We start from the raw sequence: 13031 nt of genomic DNA, 5'->3' as shown, positions 1-13031 counted from the left end.
TACAAGGGGCCAGAATCAGTTTTTTCAGTGTACAAATTGAGAGGGAGCACAGATCTTTGGGGCTTAAACCAGCGAAATCAGCGGCGCCACGCTCCATCATTGTAAAGTTTCTGGACTACACGGTGAAAGAAGCGGTGTTAAGACAAGCCTGGGCACAGCAGCAAGTCACTTTTGAGGGGAAAGTAATATACTTTGACCAGGATTACTCGCCAGCAGTGCAGATGAAGAGGGCGAAGGTCCGCGCAGTGATAAAGCAGCTGAAGGAAAAAGGGATCCAAGCCAAATGTCGCTTCCCAGCACAGCTGAGAATCAACCTGAAGACAGGAGTTAAAGCATTCTCAACGCTGATCGAGGCACTGCCTACGCTTGGAGAGCTGGGTATTTCCGTGCAGGTGAACGAGAGAGAGAAGCTTTCCAGGGAGTCATGGCAGGAGGTACAGAAAAGAAGAAAAGGAGACGAGTCGCTGTCAGATGCGGATTTGCGGACTCTAATGTAAGACCGAGAGAGGACAGTAAATACGCGCAGGTTTTAAGCTATTATATTTGAGTATAACTTGACAATCAAGATGTAACAGATCTAGACTTCTTCCGTTGTGATGTTCCTGTAACAGCTAACCACACTGTACGAAGACTATCATTTTATTTATGAGTAAATAAGAGTTTGAGGGAGTGTTAAACTATCCCACTTTTTTCTGTTTTCATGATGAGACTCATGATGTAGTTACATTCTAACCAAGAGAAGTATTTTCCTCTTTGGTTTGTGGATTGGAGGCCACTTGGTGCCGGCTCCCCAGAGAGTGTTAGAAGTCACAACTCTCTGCCTACAATACAGCAGGGGCTGGGTACACTTTTGAAACCAACTGGGCTTTTGGAAATCCGAAATGTTCATTTTGTTCTATCTTTGTTCAACAGTTCTTATATCCTTGACATGTTTGTAAAGTCTGCACACAGATGTGATGTGCAAGAGTCGTCAAACAACACAGAGAGGTGTTTTGAGAGGTGTAAGAATTCTTTAAGGGGATAGATGGAAATATTGTACAGAAACAATGTTACCTTATGTTGAATCTAGAGATTGTCAGTTACAATGTTAAAGGGCTTATCCACCCGATAAAGAAAATATTGGGACAGCTAAAAAAACACAAATGCTCATTATCTATGTTACAGGAAACCCACTTGAGCGATGCAGAACATAAGAAATTGAGAAGAGAATGGGTTGAGCATTTTTTTTAAAGAAGTATCATCCATATTGGCGAAGGAAGCTAAAGGGATAATTATTCTAGGGGGCGACTTACTTGTGTACTAAACTCAAAATTAGACAAACTGCCCTTTGTCTAATGCTTACAGATCCAGCAATTCAAAAACAATTAAAAGAAACTATAGAAGAATACTTTGCAATAAACGATAATGGGTCAGTCACCCCCTCCATTCTTTGGGATGAGGCAAAGGCAGTGCTGAGTGGAAAATGTATTGAAATAGCGGTCAAATTAAATAAACAGAGACTTGAAAAGGAGTCACAATTGAAAAGTGATATTAAAAGATTAGAACGTGAGCACAATGCCACTGGGGACCCTAAAATAATAAATGAGTCACACACACGTCTCGTCTTCATATCAAAAACAAGGAAATAATCAACCCGTTCTCACTCCCACTTGGTCATTGACTCTCAGAGTTCATGTGGGACTGCTGTGATTGGTTGAAATCGCGGGAAACTTCAGGTTATTGGTCAAATGTGCGGAAAAGTTGCGGTGATTGGTAAAAATTGCGAGTCGCACCAAATTCACGGTGATTGGTTGAATTTGCGTGAATTGGCGCGAACTGGCGCGATCGCGACATTGCGAAATCCTGGAGGGACTGACTTACGCAAAGCCGAGGGTGCGCTCAGATACACAAATCAGAGATATTACGAAATGGGGAATCGAGCGAATGTAACACAGAATGTAGAAATATCTAAAGAAATTAATTAATCCTGATCAGACTGGATTCATACCAGGTTGGCAAAGTGCAAATAATATTAGGAGGGCTTTAAATTTACAATCATTAGCAAGAGACTCCACCCACCCGTCAATGCTTCTTAGCCTTGACGCAGAGAAAGCGTTTTGGGCATATTTAAATTTTTCTATGGAACAGATGGGATTTAATGCAACCTTTATTAGGTGGATTAATACTATAAACAAGGACCCAATATCAATATTGATCTCATGGATTAGGCTTTATATGGAAACAAAATGGGTACAAATAGAACAAAGCTCTGTAACCAAGGTATTAATCTCGACACTCCCTTTTATGGAGGCAAAAGTGTGGCAAAAATTAAAGATACAAAATGAATGGGTAATCTATACCCTAAGGGTCTGGACAAAGATAAGAACATTTTTGAACTTGCCACTATCTTTATCTAGGACAACCAATATAGCTTCCATTAGTGACTTCCTACCGGCAAAAATGGACAGGGGTTTTGTTGAAAGTTGCGTGAAGCAGGGTGAAATTTGCCGTCCCAACATTCCTTGCAAAAGTTGGGATTTATAAAGAATTTCCATGCGTAAAAATGTGCCCAGTTTTCCACAACCTTTTGACCATGCGTGTGATCATGCGTAATGCTCCCAAGGTTTTGTAGACTGCGTTTTAGTGAACTCCAATAGTAACACGAAATATCACATGGATAAAGTATAGCACACAGCCTGCATGTGAGCACACTAAATTTTAATTTAGTTTTCGTAACAATCAATTAGGTCTATCCATGAATTATAAAAATGGATATTTATATCCAACAAATAAATCTATTTAACCCTTGTATGGTGTTCGGGTCTGTGGGACCCGTTTTCAATGTTTGCTAAAAGAAACATGCTATTTATTATTTCTTCTAACTCAAACTCATTGGCCTTGGCTCATTTTCTGTGAAGAACATAACTAAATAACTTATTTTCAATGACTGCACATGGTACAACCCCCCATACACATAACTATTACATTTGAGGTGTTTGGGTCTACTGGACCCGAATGTAATTGTAGGTGCTATGAAACTTAACTGTGTTGTAGGTGCATGTCACACATTCTCTAAAATAAGTTAAACAAACAGGTTAAACAGAACAAAAAATATAAGTGTATGTATATATATATATATATATATTATACATGCAGAATACAGAATGTATTAAAAATAAGAGAGTACGAATTAAGATAAAAAGAGCAGAACAGCAGATTAAGTACAGTGGCATGTAGAGCCAGAGGTGGGGTGTGGAGAGAGTCAGGGTGGGTTCCGGGCCTTGTTAATAAGGCTAGTGGCGGAGGGGAAAAAACTGTCCTTGTGATGTGAGGTTTTGGTCCTGATGGACCTTAGCCTCCTGCCAGAGGGGAGTGGAGCTGTCAAAGGACACCAGAAACAAAATTGTAGACCTGCACCAGGCTGGGAAGACTGAATCTGCAATAGGTAAGCAGCTTGGTGTGAAGAAATCAACTGTGGGAGCAATTACACTCACCTGAAGGATTATTAGGAACAATTGTTAAATTAAAAATGTTAAATTTCATGTTAATGAAATTATCTAATCAACCAATCACATGGCAGCTGCTTCAGTGCATTTAGGGGTGTGGTCCAGGTCTAGACAATCTCCTGAACTCCAAACTTAATGTCAGAATAGGAAAGAAAGGTGATCTAAGAAATTTTGACCGTGGCATGGTTGTTGGTGCCAGACGGGCTGGTCTGAGTATTTCACAATCTGCTCAGTTACTGGGATTTCCACACGCAACCATTTCTAGGGTTTACAAAGAATGGTCTGAAAAAAGGAAAAACACCCAGTATGCTGCAGTCCTGGCGGGCGAAAATGCCTTGTTGATGCTAGAGGTCAGAGGAGAATGGGCCGTGTAATTCCAGCTGATAGAAGATCAACTTTGACTCAAATAACCACTTGTTACAATCGAGGTATGCAGCAAAGCATTTGTGATACCACAACACGAACAACCTTGAGGCGGATGGGCTACACCAGCAGAAGACCCCACCGGGTACCACTCATCGCCACTAAAAATAGGAAAATGAGGCTACAATTTGCACAAGCTCACCAAAATTGGACAGTTGAAGACTGTAAAAATGTTGCCTGGTCTGATGAGTCTCGATTTCTGTCAGTCTGAGACATTCAGATGGTAGAGTCAGAATTTTGCGTAAACAGAATGAGAACATGGATCCGTCATGCCTTGTTACCACTGGGCAGGCTGGTGGTGGTGTAATGGTGTGGGGGATCCCTTTCACCTTCAGAACTGCCTTAATTCTTCATGGCATTGATTCAACAAGGTGCTGGAAGCATTCTTTAGAAATGTTGGCCCATATTGATAGGACAGGGTCAAACACGGTATTAATATGCTGTTCCTAATAATCCTTTAGGTGAGTGTATAAGAAAATGGAAGACATACAAGACCACTGATAATCTCCCTCGATCCGGGGCTCCACGCAAGACCTCACCCCGTGGGGTCAAAATGATCACAAGAACGGTGAGCAGAAATCCCAGAACCACACAGGGGGACCTAGTGAATGACCTGCAGAAAGCTGGGACCAAAGTAACAAAGGCTACCATCAGTAACACACTACACCGCCAGGGACTCAAATCCTGCAGTGCCAGACGTGTCCCCCTGCTTAAGCCAGTACATGTCCAGGCCCGTCTGAGGTTTGCTAGAGAGCATTTGGATGATCCAGAAGAGGATTGGGAGAATGTCATATGGTCAGATGAAACCAAAATAGAACTTTTTGGTAAAAACTCAACTCGTCGTGTTTGGAGGAGAAAGAATGCTGAGTTGCATCCAAAGAACACCATACCTACTGTGAAGCATTGGGGGTGGAAACATCATGCTTTGGGGCTGTTTTTCTGCAAAGGGACCAGGACAACTGATCCGTGTAAAGGAAAGAATGAATGGGGCCATGTATCATGAGATTTTGAGTGAAAACCTCCTTCCATCAGCAAGGGCATTGAAGATGAAACATGGCTGGGTCTTTTAGCATGACAATGATCCCAAACACACCGCCCAGGCAACGAAGGAGTGGCCTCGTAAGAAGTATTTCAAAGTCCTGGAGTGGCCTAGCCAGTCTCCAGATCTCAACCCCATAGAAAATCTTTGGAGGGAGTTGAAAGTCCGTGTTGCCCAGCGACAGCCCCAAAACATCACTGCTCTAGAGGAGATCTGCATGGAGGAATGGGCCAAAATACCAGCAACAGTGTGTGAAAACCTTGTGAAGACTTACAGAAAATGTTTGACCTCTGTCATTGCCAAAAAAGGGTATATAACAAAGTATTGAGATGAACTTTTGTTATTGAACAAATACTTATTTTCCATCATAATTTACCAATAAATTCATTAAAAATCCTACAATGTGATTTTCTGGATTGTTTTTTCTCATTTTATCTCTCATAGTTGAAGTGTACCTATGATGAAAATTACAGGCCTCTCTCATCTTTTTAAGTGGGAGAACTTGCACAATTGGTGGCTGACTAAATACTTTTTTGCCCCACTGTATCCATCCATCCATCTTCGTCCACTTATCTGGTCTCGGGTCGCCCCACTGTATATGTTCTCCATTTCTAGATTGTGCTGCATGCCGTTAAACCTGTGGAATTAAATGGATGCTCCTGCTTGTGTGCTGCTGGAATGGCTTTATCAACCATGTGGTTGCACTCCTGTTTCAAACAGCTCATTACAGCACCATGGGGCTGAAAACTCGTGAATCCAGATGCGCCGTACCTCGGTGCTAGCCCTGATGCCAAAGTGTATGATCCCACGGCAAATCCCTCCTTTGGGTTAGCCGAAGTGAAATGCCCAACTGTTAACAGTATAACAGAGGTTACGCATGTGAAGTTTATTGGTGGTCAGGCCAAACTAAAAAAAAAACACAAGTATTTCTGGCAAGTGCAAGGCTAGTTAGCCATAATTGGTTTAAAGTGCCCATATTATGAAAAAAATCACTTTTTCTGGGATTTGGGGTGTTATTTTGTGTCTCTGGTGTATGGAAGCCCACACGCATACAAACTTGGAAAAAAAAACCATCCATGCTGTTTTGAGTGAGATAGGGTTTCTGAATGTCTTCTGCCTTCAGTCTCCGGGTGAGCTGTTCAAAATGTTGCAAAACACTGCTACAACACACTCTAGTTCACCATAATCTACAAAATAACTACTTACATGTCCCTGTTCTGCAGGTATTTCACGCAAAGTTGGAAATGCACCCTCGTTTAGAAGAAGTCTCCTGGCTAATCCTGCCTTGTACTAACTGAAGTTGTAGAAACAAACAGCTAACTGATGTGATCCTTACCTAGCTACTGCGCATGTGCGCCTCCCAACAAAGATGGGATAGAAGTGCGATGCCTCACTCTATAGCTAAAACAGAGACCTGAACACACAGGGTGACAAGAGGATCTGCAGCAATGTGCAGTACAACAGAAATATGGTGTTTTTTGAAGATTAAACCATGTAAACCTATTCTGGTACAACCTCAAAATACAATTATGAACCTGAAATGAGCATAATATGGGCACTTTAAAATGGTGTGATTTCATCACATCCACACAAAGTGACCTCACAGTAGAGCGAATTTGGCTTGATGAGTCGCTGATCAGTAAAATGAAAGGTATGGAAACATACCTGAAATTAAAGTAACTCTATACATCCCCCCACCCCTCCCTCCCCCACAAATGGGATCTCTTTATGATTTTTTTTTATTTATGAAAAGGACAGACCTACCCTCTAACCATCACCACACACACACACACACACACACACACACACACACAAAGGTGGGTTGCTTCCCACACATTTGTACTTGTACATTAGTCCATTAATAAATTGTATACATTGTAAATTAAATGTATGTAAATATAAATGTAATATGAGTGTATGGTTTTTTTGTATAAATGTCATGTTATTCATGGTATTTATTTTCACTGAAATTTCGTTTTTAATAATAAATGTGCTATGTCATGTTTTAATGCAATAAAATGTGAACCAGACAAATCAAAATCATTCACTGGTAATGAACATTCAATTAACAGTTGAACAAATATATCTTACAGTATGTTCTTATGCCTATGTTAAGGGTTTCACACTGGGACATCACCCTTCACATCCAGAGGGCCTTGGTAGTTGGACAAGTTGCCCACAGCTGATTGACGGACCCTGAAAGGGTCAAAGGAATGATTGTGTCCCAGATATGATATTCCTTCACTCTTCTGATGGCTCTCTCCAACAGGATTCTTTTCTGTGTCCTCTTTGCTGAACCTGGTGCTTTTTTTTTTATCATTTACAGTTTTGTTTTTTTTTATTCTAGCTCTTTCACATCTTACAAAATACTTGACATTTGTTTTTAAGATACATTTTTTATTTATTATTTTAAACAACAACAGAACAGACAAACACGCTTGAACAAGAACAACCCCCTTCTCCCACCCCCCACCCTCTGCGGTCTTGAGGAAAAGAAAGAAAAACAAACAAATAAACAAAAACAGAAATCACACCTTGTCTAGTCACTCTCCTCTACTTCCTGTGATGCTGAGGTCATTAGGACTGATACTTGTGCTGCAGCGCCTTTCCATAGGTCTATAGTAGATGATTTGGCTTTGTTAATCCTTGCTGTAGAGAGCTCAAGCATAACTATGTCCAGAAAATATGCCAACTGCTGTTTTATACAAAGCGAGTGGGGGGGGAGCCAGCACTGAGCTATCATTTTCTTGGTCGCGGTTGAGCCGGCTAACCAAACTTTCTTTTGTCTCCCAAGCAGATGTAATTTAGATTCATCATTAAGTAACAAAAATACCGATTGTTTTGTTACTTAATGATGACTCTAAATTACATCTGAATATCTGATGTGATAGGATGTCGAATTCCTACTGACCCGAGTCAGTAGGAATTCGACATCCTATTACATCAGATATTATTGATGTTGTTTTATTCCAAAACTCATGCACCTGTTCACACTCCCAGACCATGTGCAGGAAAGTTCCAGTTTGTTCAGGTTGACAGAACGTGCAATAGGGAGTAGGAATGGCTTTGGAGACGTATTTCTTCTGAGGTGTCCAATATGTCCTATGACATATGTTGAAGTGGATCTGCTGGTGATTTGGGTTCTTGGAACAGTGGGAAATGTTGTCCCAAACTGTTTCCCAATTAATTACGTTCCCCTCCGGGCTCAGCTCTCGCTCTCATTTCCCATTTAGTATTGGGAGTTCTCCTATGGATACTTGCATCAATTTAGCATAAATCCTGGACACTAATCCTCTCGCAGGAAAATCAACAAGCCATTTAATGATTGGGTGGGTCTCGAGACTGTTTCTCCATGGTACTCCATAACATTTTAGGGCTGATCTTAAGCGAAGATAAAGGAAAAAGGATGTCCTAGGGATCTCAAAGCTAGTTCTCAGGTCCTCAAAGCTCAACATACCTTTCCCATTGAATAACTGGTCTAGAGTATAAATACCTCTGTCACTCCACTGGTTACAAACAAAAGGTTTGTTACCAGACATTAAGTGCATGTTGTGCCAAATTGGGGGGCTCAAATGCCACTTATTGGTGTAGCGAAGTTTCTCCTCCACCTGTTTAAAGTTGGTCAATGTGTTGGTGATAATAGGGCCATTGGCTAGCATACACTTTTTTGGACACACACCTGCAAAGGCGAGGTCTTGCAGTCTTAGACCTCCAGTGAGGTTTTGCTCGATTTCTCTCCATGGGACTGTAGATGAGGGGTCCATCCACACTCTGAGGACCCGTAGCTGAAAGGCTCTATGGTACACTTCAAGGTTGGGGAGGGCCAGGTCTCCTGTGTTCGTGGTACGTTGCAAGGTAGAGTATTTTAGCCTAGGTTGTTTACTATTCCAAATATACTGCTGGATTACGGCATCAAGTTTCTTCCAGAAATGTATTGGTGGGGGTAAGGGGATTATTGTACTTAAGAAGTTCACACGAGGAACTATGTTTATTTTAACAACAGCAATCCTGGGCCGTAGCGATGCCAGCAGCAAGGCAGCTTTATTTGTATAGCACATTTCAGCAATGCGGGTCTTAGAGCATTTAAATCTAACTGGTCCGAGCAAATGTCGATCATTTCCACATGGGCCAAAACGCGTCAGAGGAGACTTCAGCTTTCTTATTGGTGTATCACAGCCAAACCTGCACCGATTGGCTTATACCAGGTATCCATGGAAACCTTAGAAGTCAGAGAATAGAGTGACGCCCACATCAAGTTGCTAGGACCCTCAGGAGAGAAGCGAGCAGCGTTAGAAGTGCAGAAATGAAAAACAGTTCAGCGATTTCCCGTTGTGATTCGGCCAGAAATGTCAAGATTGTGAGGCAAACAGCTCGTTTTGGATATAATGGCTTGGATATTCCATTTCCTTGGACTCTTGGCGATTTAAGAAAAAAAAGCTTTGGGCAAAAAATCCACGCAGTGGCTAAAGGGACAAGGAAACAGGTAAGGATGCACTACACACGGGCTGCGCTGTTTACGTTGTATTGTTTTATTTATTATAACTTTGTAGCAGTTGTGTAACTGCTGTAAATCATCTTATGCTTTGTGTGTGGGCTTATGGAATCCTGAGACTCTAAGCTTTAAATTGGTGTGTCGCATGGCTGTATATTTTGAAGATTTAATGCTTTAAAGTTATAAAAACGTTTATAAATGGAGATTACAGCGACGCCACAGCCACAATCTGTGCCGTAAACGGTACAGTGACACTTATTAACCCTTGATATATTTTTAAGGTTGTAATAGGCTGACTTTGTAATTGTCTTAAAATTCAGGTCTGAGTCCATGACTACACCAAGATTTCTGGCTTTGTCTGTTGTTTTTAACATTATCGTTTAAAGCTGAGTGCTGACTTTTAATCGTTCCTCTTTTGCTCCAAAAGCAACCACCTCAGTTTTTTCTTCATTTAATTTAAGAAAGTTCTGGCACATCCAGTCGTTAATTTGTTCAATGCACTTAGTCAGTTGTTGTATTGGACTATAGTCCCCTGGGGATAAGGTTATATAAATTTGTGTGTCATCTGCATAACTATGGTAACTTATTTTGTTGTTTTCCATAATCTGAGCCAGTGGAAGCATGTAGATGTTAAACAGGAGAGGCCCCAGAACGGAGCCTTGGGGAACTCCGCACGTCATATTTGTATGCTTAGATGTATAATTTCCTATAGACACAAAGTAGTCCCTATTCTTTAAATAAGACTCAAACCACTTTAGTACTGAGCCAGAAATGCCAACCCAGTTTTCCAATCGGTCTAGTAATATGTCATGGTCGACTGTATCAAATGCAGCACTGAGATCAAGTAATACTAAGACTGAAATTTTGCTACTATCTGTGTTTAAGTGGATGTCATTAAAGACTATAACAAGAGCTGTCTCAGTGCTGTGGTGTGGTCGAAAACCCGACTGGAAGGCATCAAAACTGTTGTTTAGTGACAAGAAAAGGTTCAGTTGTTGAGAAACCGTTTTTTCAATGATTTTACTTGATATCGGCCTATAGTTGCTCATTAGTGACGTGTCTAGATTGTTCTTTTTTAAGAGTGGCTTAATGACTGCAGTTTTCAGGGCCTGTGGGAAGATACCTGAGAGAAGAGACGTGTTTACAATCTGTAGAAGATCTGTAGCCAAACAATTTGCAACATTTTTGAAAAGGCCCGTTGGTAGAATATCAAGGCAGCAGGAGGAGGTTTTCAGCTGTTATATAATGTCCTCCAGGTTTTTACGGTTAATCATATGAAATTGGGTCATATTGGAATCTGTTTTGCCTGGACACTGTGACAACACATACCCTGTACTCGATATGGAAGCACTGGCTGTCTAATTTTCTGAATTTTGTCTTTGAAGAAGGTGGCAAAATCATTGCAGGCCTTTGTGAATAAAAGTTCAGATGCTACTGGTACTGGAGGGTTTGTTAACCTATCGACAGTAGTAAACAAAGCACGTGAATTATTATTATTGTTTTTGGCAATAATGTCCGAGAAGAAGGACCACCTTGCATTCCTCAGTTCCAAATTATAAGTGCGAAGTCTCTCTTTATAGGTGTTGTAGTGGACCTGGTGATTAGTTTTTCGCCACCTGCGTTCTGCTTTTCGACACTCTCTTTTTTCTGTTCTTACCAGTATGGCATTTCTCCATGGAGATCTTTTCTTATCAGAGACAGTTTTTACCTTAATGGGAGCAATGGCATCAATAACATTTGTAATTTTACAATTGAAATTGTCTACAAGCTCAGTGACTGAGACCCCTGAGAGGGTGGGTGTGGACGAGAAAAGCTGAATGAATGTTTCACTGGTGTTGTCAGTGAAATACCGTTTTCTTCTTTGTTTGGACACTTTTGTGCACAGAGATAGTGCCATTAAAGAAAACACAGGAATGATCAGAGAGAGCAGCATCAGTCACCACAACCTTGGAAATGTTCAAACCCTTCGAGATAATCAAGTCCAGAGTGTGCCCCTTGTTGTGTGTGGGCTCCGTCACATGCTGAGTCAGTCCATAGTTCTCAAAAATGCAACACAGTTCTTTGGTCCCTCTATCCTGGGGGTTGTCAACATGAATGTTGAAATCACCAGCAATAACTACACAGTCAAAGTTAATACAGATTAAAGACAGCAGTCCACTAAAGTCGTCAAAAAAGGATGCACAGTATTTAGGTGGCCTGTAGATAATTAGAAATATAGGTCGAGAGGGGGACCTTAACTGAAGAGCCACATATTCAAAAGAAGCAAAGTTTCCATAAGCTATTTGAGTACATTGGAACGAGTCGTTAAACAAAATGGCGACTCCACCTCTTTTCTTATTCGCTGACTCAATGAGAACAGCATCACTGTTATTATGGTCTAACCAGGTTTCAGTTAAAAACATAAAATCAAGATTGTGCTTAATAATAAAATCATTGATTAAAAATGATTTACCCGCCAAAGACCTGACGTTTAGTAAGGCTAATGTTAGTGTGTTAAAATAATTATCTGTCTCGTTTTTTTTGTGACAGGCTGTGGCTGACGAGGAATGGATGCTAAATTTGCTAAGTTGGCAGTTAAGTGCTTCTTTTTCTTACTTAGCGGATTCACCATTCTTTTTCTATTACCTATCACAACATAGATTGACGAAGAATTGAATACACAGGGCCCAGGCTTGTCCTGGAAAGAGTCATGAGTGCCACTAGGCATGCAGCCTGGGCCCAGCACATATCAGTTAAAGCTTGTTTCATTCTGTACACAAGCATACTTATCAGTCTGGGGAGAAGGAGTTAGCTGCCGTCCTTGAGCGGGCAGAGGTGCCTGGCGTTTTACTGTAAGTGGTTCAGTCAAAACAGGGTCAGTGTGATGCTGGGGGCGAGTGATGGGAGAAGGTAGTGGGGCAAACTTGGTTCCAGCATCTACCAGCTGCTCCATCCAGTCAGTGAACCCCAACATGTGGCAGGGGGAAACAGGAGAAAGGGTGAGTGGGGAGAGCGATGGATCCTCAAAGGCGTCGGTGTTGGTAAGGGGGTTTGAGAGTGTTGGACAGGTGAAAAGGGGGGCTGAGATTTCTCGTCTCCGCTCTGTGGTCAAATCTTTGCTCAGGTGGGGGCTGTGGTGGATCACTGCCGCACTTTGTTGTGTCATCCTCTTGTTTTGTTTGTGTTGATTTATCTTGTCCTGTGTCCTTGGCCGAGGGAGCAGATGTGTGGTGCAGAAAGTAAAGTAGGCTAGAGGTGAACAGCTTTACTCCTGGCTTGTTAAGGAAAAGTCCATCTGCTTTAAAAAGATGTCTGGCTTCTTCTATTACATGGAGTAATCTGCGTTTATTGTCTGCAGCTTGAACCTTTGGTTTAAACCCTGATTGGTCGGGGTGGACTAGCTTCTCGATGAAGTGTTCTAGGCGTAGTGCCAAGACTTTGGAATAAAGCTTAATATCAGTCCCAATGAGGCTGATGTAATTTGAACACTCCGTAGGATCTTTGCACTTTTTGTGTATGACACTATGACACCTCTCTATGGCTGAGGTTAAAGTTTGTAAAATGATAGGTCCTAGTGTGTCAAAGAACTGTAGTAAGAGTTCCGATGGAATTG

At 41.4% G+C, this 13031-nt stretch overlaps 1 long non-coding RNA gene across 1 annotated transcript; it reads left to right on the top strand.

Annotated features, from left to right (window-relative positions):
- Positions 1-3360: 3360 nt before the first annotated feature.
- Positions 3361-4471, top strand: LOC116054864. The gene is made up of 2 exons (XR_004106165.1): positions 3361-3453; positions 4370-4471. It is a non-coding gene; the product is annotated as an uncharacterized LOC116054864 (long non-coding RNA).
- The last annotated feature ends 8560 nt before the right edge of the window (positions 4472-13031 follow it).

The sequence above is a fragment of the Sander lucioperca genome, chromosome 20 (assembly GCF_008315115.2).
Source record: "Sander lucioperca isolate FBNREF2018 chromosome 20, SLUC_FBN_1.2, whole genome shotgun sequence".
Classification (NCBI taxonomy): Eukaryota; Metazoa; Chordata; class Actinopteri; order Perciformes; family Percidae; genus Sander; species Sander lucioperca.
Note: the sequence above shows the minus strand (reverse complement) of the source record. Positions and strands in the feature narration are given on the sequence as shown.